This window comes from Ictidomys tridecemlineatus, chromosome 16, assembly GCF_052094955.1.
Source record: "Ictidomys tridecemlineatus isolate mIctTri1 chromosome 16, mIctTri1.hap1, whole genome shotgun sequence".
In the NCBI taxonomy this organism is placed as follows: domain Eukaryota; kingdom Metazoa; phylum Chordata; class Mammalia; order Rodentia; family Sciuridae; genus Ictidomys; species Ictidomys tridecemlineatus.
This window is the reverse complement of record NC_135492.1, coordinates 21481137-21490788: the sequence shown is the minus strand read 5'-3', so window position 1 is coordinate 21490788 and position 9652 is coordinate 21481137. Positions and strand designations below refer to the sequence as shown.

General features: G+C 38.8%; 1 pseudogene; it reads right to left on the bottom strand.

Annotated features, from left to right (window-relative positions):
- Positions 1–2594: 2594 nt before the first annotated feature.
- The window catches only part of LOC144371246 (uncharacterized), a 213824-nt pseudogene continuing 206766 nt past the window's right edge, over positions 2595–9652 (bottom strand).

Here is a 9652-nt window from a genome sequence, read left to right as displayed (position 1 = left end):
TACTTAGCTTTAAAGAAGTGTGAGATTATGGCATTTAGTAGTAATGAGTGGAGTTGGAGAATATCATGCTAACCGAAATAAGACAAACCCACATAATAAAAGGCTGAATGTTTTCTCTAATATTGGATGTTATTTCACAATAAGATGGTGGCACTCGGGAAGAATTGTATTACCTTAGATTAGATAGAGGGAAGTAATGGAAGGGGAGGGGAGGGGAGGGCATGTGAGCCTAGGAAAAAATGTAGAATGAAACAGACATTATTACTGTAGGTATATATGTGATTACATGACCAATATAACTCTGCAACATGTACACTCAGAAAAATGAGAAATTATATCACATCTCTGTATGACATAGCAAAGTACATAACTGCATTCTAATGTCATATATAATTAAAATAAATAAAAAACTCATTAAAATTGAAATAGATAAATGTAAATCAAATAGTAAAAATACTCAATTAAAAATGATAATACATCGAAAATCACATGAATGGACTCATTAGAGCTTCCAGTAACAAAAGGCAGAATAGCTTGAATGATAAAATGTATATAATTAGTGAATTATAATTCACAGAATGGAAAAAATGAGTACAAACTGATATGTAAACTGCTATAGGAGAGTTCTTCCTTACAGAATTCACATTAATGAATGAAATAAGGTAATTCTTTAAAAAATCACCATTACAATACTGTAATAATTGTTGCAGGAAATGACCACGATGGGTGCTAAAAATAGTGGACAAAAGCTTAAGAAAAATCAATATATTTTCATGGACTAAAATGAACATCAACCACAACAATTATTAATTAAAAAAGAAAATTATTAACTTTAAAGTGGAGAATCAGAGGGATAACCAATAAACCAGGCATGGTGGTGCATACTTATAACTTGAGAGTTTGAAGCAGGAGGATCACAAGTATGAGACCAGTTTCATTAAATTAGTGAGAATCTCAGCAAGTAAGCAAGACCCAGCCTCAAATAATAAACAGGACTGAGGATGTAGCTTAGTGGTAAAGTGCTCCTGATTTCAATCTCAGTACCCAAAAGAAAGAAATCACCAGTATATGACTTATCAACATTATATATCCTCTGATATAATTCATTGAGAAGGGCACCATAATCACTATTATGTTATTTTCAGCAGAAACAAATATACTCAAAGTAGTCACAAAAATACCATAGAAATAAAAAATGAGTGACACAGTCCAAAATATCTGAGCAGGACTTTTTAACATAGCAAGGTCATAAAAGAAAAAAAAAGGAGCCGTGGTTGTGGCTCAGTTGTAGAATGCTTGACTAGTATGCATGAGGCATACTGGCACCACATAATAAATATAAACAAACAAAATAAGACTATTGTGTCCATCTACAACTAAAAAATCTTTTAAAAAGGAAAGACTTTTAGTCCTTCAACTAAAAGACTTCCATTGTTTCAAATTTTCACAGATTGGAGGAGGCTACAGACACATGACTATTAAATGTAATGTGGAATTTTGAAACATAAATTGGATATTAGATAAAAAACAAGAGCAATAAAACAAATTATTAAGTTAAAATAATTGTAACAATATTAATTTCTTGATTTTTACCATTATTTGTTAATATTAGGACAAGTTCAGTGCTGGATATATGAGAACCTTCTACTGGTTTTACAGTTTTGCTGTAAATCTAAAGTTCACTCAAAATGAAAAGTAAACTAAAGATATTAGTGATACATTAGAATTCCTTTTGAAATGATTACACATGCACGGGGTATAATTTGCTCCTGTTCTGTACTAAGTTCTTACCCTCATCCTCTTCTCTTCCTGCTCCTTTTCCTTTAATGATTTTTCTGCTAGTTACTTACATTTATTTTTCTTAATTACTGTCTTGTAGATACACATATGGATATACACTGTATTATTGTGGATATACACTGTACTATATTAATATTAGACTTTTGAATGAAAATGTAAGAACTTTCAAAATAAAAAAATATATATTTTCCTATGGCATTGCTCTTTCACAAAGCTCTAATATGACAACCTTTAGTGATACACTAAGTAGAAAGTGATATGAATTTAAGGTCTTCAGATAGAAAAAAGAAAGTCAAAAAATGGGCAAGTAGAGCCGTAATATATCTAGTATAAATAGTTAGATGCTTTAAAAACAAATGACAACTTAAAATTAGTCAAAAATTTTCAAATTCATTTTCTCCAATGAAAATCAGAGCAGATTCAGTTTGTGATAAATGTCTAATTACATCTACTTTCTATCTAATTTTTAAGCCTATAAAATAATCTCAAGTAATGTAGCATTAAGTAAATCACAGAGAAAATAGAACTGATAAAAAAGTATAAAGAATTTTTGTTTAAGATTTTTTACACCATAACTTTAATTAATTAATTTATTTATATATGGCACTGAGTATTGAACCCAGGGCCTCATGTATACTAGGCAAGCATTCTATCACTGAGCCATAACCCCAACCCATATTAGGAATTCTCTGATATGGAAAAGCACTCAAAAATTATTAATCATAACACATACTAAAATCAAAATAAATAATTCAAATCCTCTTCCCAATTTCAGCAGGTCTGATTTTGTTCCCTCAAATGCCAAGTTTTCTGAGTCTTGACAGGTTTCTTATGTCCTTTTCTACATTAGTTATATGATTAAAGCGAAGGTAGAGAGTGGTGAGAGAATCTAACCTACACACCACTGAAGAAATTTCTCTCAGTTTATTATGCTGTAAATCAAGCAACTGCATCTTCTTCATATTATCAAGAGAGTCAGGCAGACTGGTAAGTTAATTTTTACTTAGAGACAGTATCATGAGATTTACTAGACAGCCCACCGCTGCTGGGAGAGACTGCAGTTTGTTACTGTATATGTAAAGTTCTGTTAATTGAGTCAAGTGTTTGATTGATGCTGGCAATATGTGCATAGACCTCTTGGATAAGTCCAAACACACTGAATTCTCTTCCAGGCATATATTGCTCTTTAGTCACTTTTGCATTACTGGATTTTTTTCCTAGTCCCACATGCAGGACTTGACCACTTGATTGTATTGTCAACTGAAAAAGCCATCCCTAGTTGGGCAACATTGGAGACTTTTTTCCATCTTTTTCATCTTTCCCTTTGGTTTTAGATTCTTTTTCATGGCTTTCTGTCCCCAAATCTCCAAAGGCCTTTGCCACCCTTTCTCTTTCCTTGACTGATGGTACTTTGGGCTCTTTCTTTTTAGGGTGTTTTATTTTCCAAAACTACTAACTCATGGTGACTTAAACTTGGAAAAAAACACAAATTTTTACATTGTTTGCTAGCAATCAAATTCAAAGATGAACAGACACCTTACACAACACCTGTCTGTCACATGTTAGATCTAAATGCACTATTACCATTTCTGACAACTCATTCCAACTGGTAAAATGGTGCTGGTCAATCAATGATTTATTAGAATTTCTGAAATAAAATAGAGAATATTAAATTACCTTCTGTTAAAATTTACATTAAGTAAATTGCCTCAGAAAAACAATCTTAGAGTGAAGGTTGCTGTGGAGAGCAGTGACAGAGAATGGGAGAGCTGTGTCTGAGATTGAGGTCTCTGATAACCTCATGGCTGTGGCATACCGGTTACCTGGGAATGTTTCTGTGCAAAGGTGCCAGAGTTCCAGTGGCTGTACACTGCATGAGGAGACTCTGTCCTAGAGACTTACCAGCCTCAATCTTGATCTCAGACACACAGCTACTGGGAACAGAGGAACTCTCTTGCTAGAAAACCACAGTTGTTCACCAGTCTGCTGCAACTGAACCTGTGCACCTAACAGTAACTTCAGCCAATGGGCTTTATTGAGAGCTACACAAAGCTCCTAACATTGCACACTGCAATTGTGGAATGCAACTGTGAATAGTTGCATGATGTTGCTAGCCATATAAAAATATGAGTACAAAGAAAGATGCTGATGAGGCATATATAAATAAAGATTGCTGGAAGATTTCTTTAGACCTGCTTCTCCATCAGAGAGCAGCATTCCACCTGACCCCAGCTTTATCTTCAAAAACATTTGTCTGTGTGTGAGTTTTTATTTTTCTTATCCTCCTTTGCCCCTTGCAGAAACCTGCTACTTTGAACACAATGGTCACGGAATTTTGCCACCATCCTATTACTTGATACACTATTTACCGAACACTTTATTATGTAAAATCCATTAAGAATTAATAGATCAGGCCCGCCCTTCAAGAAATTTGTAATCTAATAGAGGATTTGTAAATTAATATGCATATTAATTTCATATGAATATATATAAAAACAGCACTATGAGATTTATATATATATATATATATATATATATATATAAAACATTACTATGAAAATGAAGCACAGAAGTATTTTTAGATAGCTAGTTTTTTTATCTTGTAAAAGAAAAAAAAACTTTAAAAATTTTTAAAATGAACAGCATATATCCACAGCCTATATTCCTAACCAGCACCCAAAAATTGCTCTATCTGCAACTAACTATAGCTTTAGAAAACAGGAAGGAGAGGGTCATTATAATACAAAATACTTGTATGAAGATGTGAATTTGGTGTTAACATACTCTATATACAAACAGAGATATGATAAATGGTAGTATAAAGATGAATTAAGAATTGTATGCAAAAATTAAGAGAAAATAGGAAGGGTTTCAAAGTTGAAAAAAGAATGGACCAGCAGTGTGACAAAAGAACAAACGGAACAAAATGATATGAATGGAAAAAAGTAAATAATTCAGGTAAAAGAGTATTAAAGTATGCACTTTAATAAGCACTCTAATTGATTCTCATACAGGTATATTGGAGGGCTCACTCCTGACCAACCATAACAGAGCAATCTCCAATGATGTCTGTATTCTAGGAAACAGGAGAAAGATCAATAACAAGAAAATTACAAAAAGTTCACTGGTGAAGAAAAGGTAAGTAAAACCTTTGTGAAGGGCATCAGTCCTCCCTAAGCATTTTTAAATTTAAAATAAATTATTCTTATTTTTAACTCTTGTTAACTCTAACTGATAAAACCACTTGGTTGGCATGCATCATTCCTGTTTGATCACAGGAATGGGAAAAAATATTGTAGGCTATGGCCTGTCTCCCACACAAGACTGCAGGTTAGACTGTCAGAACAATTATGACAACTAACTAGGTAACATAGTATATTAATTCCTCTTAGGGTGAAACAAGCTATAGAACTTTTAATACAATCATTATCAGTGAAAACAGCTGAGAGGATATTAGGTGAACTGGTGCTTTATTAATTGGGTAGAGTTCAAACAAGGAGAGGTAGGTGGTACACCATGAAGAGGAACACTAAGGGACTACAGACCATATGAGGTTTGGGAAGGAACATCAAGGCACTACAGACCATATGAGGAAATCTGTGGATATATGGTGGTCATTTTAAATTTTTTAAATGTATTTTTCTTTTACAAGATAAAAAAAACTAGTTATCTAAAAATAATTCTGTGCTTCATTGTCAGTACTGTTTTATATATATATATATATATATATATATATATGTGTGTGTGTGTGTGTGTGTGTGTGTGTGTGTGTGTGTGTGTATCATAGTGCTGTTTATATATATATTCATATAAAATTAATATGCATATTAATTTACAAATCCTCTATTAGATTACAAATTTCTTGAAGGGAAAGCCTGCTCTATTAATTTTAATGGGTTTTACATAATAAAGGGTTCAGTAAATAGTGTAACCCTCTCTGTGTTACCTTCTACCACTGTCTAGACAGCATCTACATAGACTGCATGTGGATGGGAAGCCACACAACATACAGCCATCCTTAATACTAGTAGTGAGGTCACAGGGGCAGTGTGCAGAATGACTCCAAGGTTTACAGTCTAGCATCTGACATGTACATTAAGAGCAAAGATCTGTGTGGCTTTAGCCCCAACTTCTTTCTCTCTTTCACCTTCCCATGGATCAGAGCAGCAGGACTCCTGGCTACTGGAGTGAGGATCTGACCTCAATTAAAGAGCATTATGCAGGAGCAACCCACAGGGGCTGGGGTGGGGTAGTTGAAGACTGTTTTGGAACATTCTAGCACTTTGTCTTTCTCCATTATGAGTGCAGATCCTTTAAAAAACCACTGTTATCTCCAAAACAAAGTGGTCAAGTGATCTGCACCACAGCTGTCAGTTTCCATGATCCACAGAGAATGTCCCCAGCAGGATCATGTACATTTATGAAGCCTCAGTACAGGAACACAAGACCTGTGTGATATCAAAGGAAGCTGCTGGTCCTGAGAGGCCAGGGACCCCACAGCTCCCATCCCTAACACAACACTAGAAGTGGGAAGAATCCCAAAGATGACCCATTTTCAGACTTCAAACACATACACTGTTCTGGTCCCAAAAAGAACACCAAATGCTACATGGCCTCATGCCTGGACCAGAGTGGGAAGGCCTCCCCTCCTGGTTTCCCAAGGGGAAGGTAACAGGAGCATTGTCCCTGAACTTTACATCCTAGTCCTGAGTACACTAGCACAAAGGACACAAACAATTCCAATGTATTTAACAAGTAGTAAAAAGTCAGTTGTTTATCTACATATTAACCCCCTTCTACCACTTGTAAAAACACTAATTTGGAAAAAAATGAAGACCTTCTAGAAAGAAAATTTGATTATCAAGTTTTACTCCTTGTCAGCTAGTCTAGTCATTCCCACTTTTCTGGAGGTGCAAGAGGTTGGCAACTCACTGGATGGCAAGAGTCTGGGATGCTGCAGCCCCTGTGCTGGCAGGAGGTGGCAGATAGAAAGACCCAGCTACTGGCTTTGGGGAAAAGTTATCCAGCAGGTGTGGGCAAATGGTAGGAGCCTACAGTCCCACACATTGGGCATGGGAAGATAATTAGCAATGGGAGTCCACAGACCTGCTGGCTGAAGATATTTTCTACATGGAGGACCTACTGGCTGGGAGATGGGTAGCAGACATTCTGAGGTGGGGATACAAGAGTCCAGATTGCACTCAGTAGCTGAGTGTGGAGTTTTCCTACTTCAGCTGCTGATGCTGGTTGAAGTTCTGACTGTCCCCAGGGCCAACCTCCTTCTCCTTGAAGCTTTCCCACTTGTCAGTAGTGATGTCTTCCTCCTCCTCCTTTCAAAACTCATGCTGCTCTTCCTCTTCCTCCTCCTCACCACTGTGCTGGTCCTGGTAGGTCTGCAAAGAGAAAGATGTGCGAGTCCAGCTCATAGCCAAGTCATCCAGTGTCCACCTTCCTGGAGCATCAGCAGAAGTGAGATATCCCCCAGTGAAGGAAACTGTCCAGGGAAAGGGACCTAGGCCTCACTGGAAGTGGCCTCTCCATGGAGTACAGGCATGCAGAGAGCTCCTGGATAGGGATGCTCAGTTCCCTACTTGGATCACTGACTCTGCATAGAGTGGGAGGAGCACCAGCCTGAAGCCAGCTCATCTCTGCACTTACACTTACTGGGTTGTATGAACTTCAGTAAGGCCTCACTGAGCCTCAGTTTACCCCCGCTGGATTTGAGGATCCTGGCTCTCTGAGTTTTGTGGTTACAAGGCACAGGCACATGAACATGGAGGAGCCTGGCCTGAAGTGTTCTGCAGCCTGGGGCCATGTCTGCTCCTACCTCCCTGGAGCTCATGGTGATGGTCAAGGCAGAGTCATTGCCATCCATATCATTCTCCTTCCCTGTGTCCTGGTCCCACATGATTTACTGATGTGCAGCCCAGATCTGAAACACCCCCAGGATGATCATAAACATCATGAAGTAGATGCAAACAACAATCACCATGGTGGCAGTAATCAGGAAGACTGTTAAGGGAACAAAAGGACAAAGAGGACTGCAGAGAGGTCACCCAGATAGACGCTTCCCACCGGTCCTTGGCTATCCTAGGTTGGCATACTCCACCTGACCTACAGAGAGTAGAAAGCACCAGCTTTGCACGGTCTCAAACTTGCTGGGTCACTGTGGCTGTGGGCAGGCAATCATTTCCTCGTGTGTGATCGGGAGTGGGAACTGTGCTGCAGTGCTCCTAGCCAGGTGGGACAGGGACATCTGCCTAAGACCTATAGTGTTTCCACTTAGATGCCTCCCGTGACATTCCTGCAAATGGTTGAGGACTGAGCAGGTTGTGGCCTGACAGGTAAACAAAAAAGCAGTGCTTAGGGTGAACAAACTGTGGCTGGGCAGCCATGTGGCTGGCATGTTCTAGAAGATTGGTGGCAAGGATCATGTTCACCTGCAGTGGACAGGATGAAAGGACTACTAGGGATGAGCTCTTCTCTGCATGGTCAGTGGCAGAGTGGCGACCCCTGAGCTGTTGGGCTGGCTGCGACCCTGGTGCTGACTCACGGGGCCCTGTGTTGCAGCCAAGACCCTCGTTGGTGGCTGCAGATGTTGGAGAAGGCTGGTGCTCCAGAACCACCTGTTCCAGGGCAAGGTAGGTGGCAATGGAGATGGCGCCGCTGGCAGGGAGTGGGCCTGCTCTGGACCCAGATAGGGCGGTCTCAGCTGGGCACAGGCATGGGGCGCCTCCTTATTGGGCTTAGATGGGCACAGAAGGGATGCTGCCAGGATGGTCTAGGGTGAGCACAGGTTGGGGTGCTGCTGGCCTGGCCTAGGGTGGTCGCAGGTCCAGGTGCTGCCAGGATGGCCTAGGGTGGGTGCAGGCTAGGATACTCTGTGGAGCAGGGAGAAGCCACATGGTGAGCTTTAATTGAGTGAGATTCTGGTCCCCAGGCATTAGCAGGTAGAGTTCTCTTGCCCTTTCTTCAGTGCCTCATTCTGTGAGTGATAAGTTGTTCAGAGTATTGTGCTGTTCCACTTGTCTTTGAACAGTTGTACACAGGGATAGTTTCGTGTTTGTCCACCTTTCTGGAAGTACGATTGTTGTAGCCAAGGTCTGCAGTCTTTTCAATATGAAATCCCTGAGACAAAATCATTTATCCTTGGTTTTTCTTTTACCAATACAATTTACCTTTATTCTTCTTGTAAGAATTGCTGTAGAGTGCAGACTTAATGCTCACCCAGAACATTTACTGACCCTGATAACTGACACTTGAATATTTTACAGTGTTTAGCACTGTAGTTAACAATTAAATTCCATAATGGGAAACTCTAAATACAAGAAGTATGTGCTCATTCCAAATGATCTTTTATCTTCAACTGAAAATCTTAACATTGATGTGAGTACTCAATGTGTTTAGATTTTCACATAAGGGAAAACAGGTCCTCAGCCGGTTAAGGAAGAGTGCCTTCCTGCCTTCCACAACCACTTGCTGGTCTGCATGCCTGCACATGGCCTTCTAAATTATCCCTTTCCTTCTTTTTTTTTAATGAGAGTAGTTGCAAGGATTGGCTTAAATAATGTAAAAACCCAACCACACTGTTACTGGTTATTGTTTACTCTTATTCTGTTATCATCTTTCCTTGGCTTACAACTTTTCTCCCTTTGAAGGATCAAGAAGATGCTTTCTCCTTCACAGGTTTTCACTATTTCACCCAGCTAGAATAAACTCTAATGTCTTATAGCATTTTTTCTAAATCTTTGATGTAGAACTTGGAAGCTTCTGTCTAGTGTTAAACATAAATAAACTCCTTCAGACCACAAATTGTCTTTCTTAGAGACTTCAGATCATTGCATGCTCAACC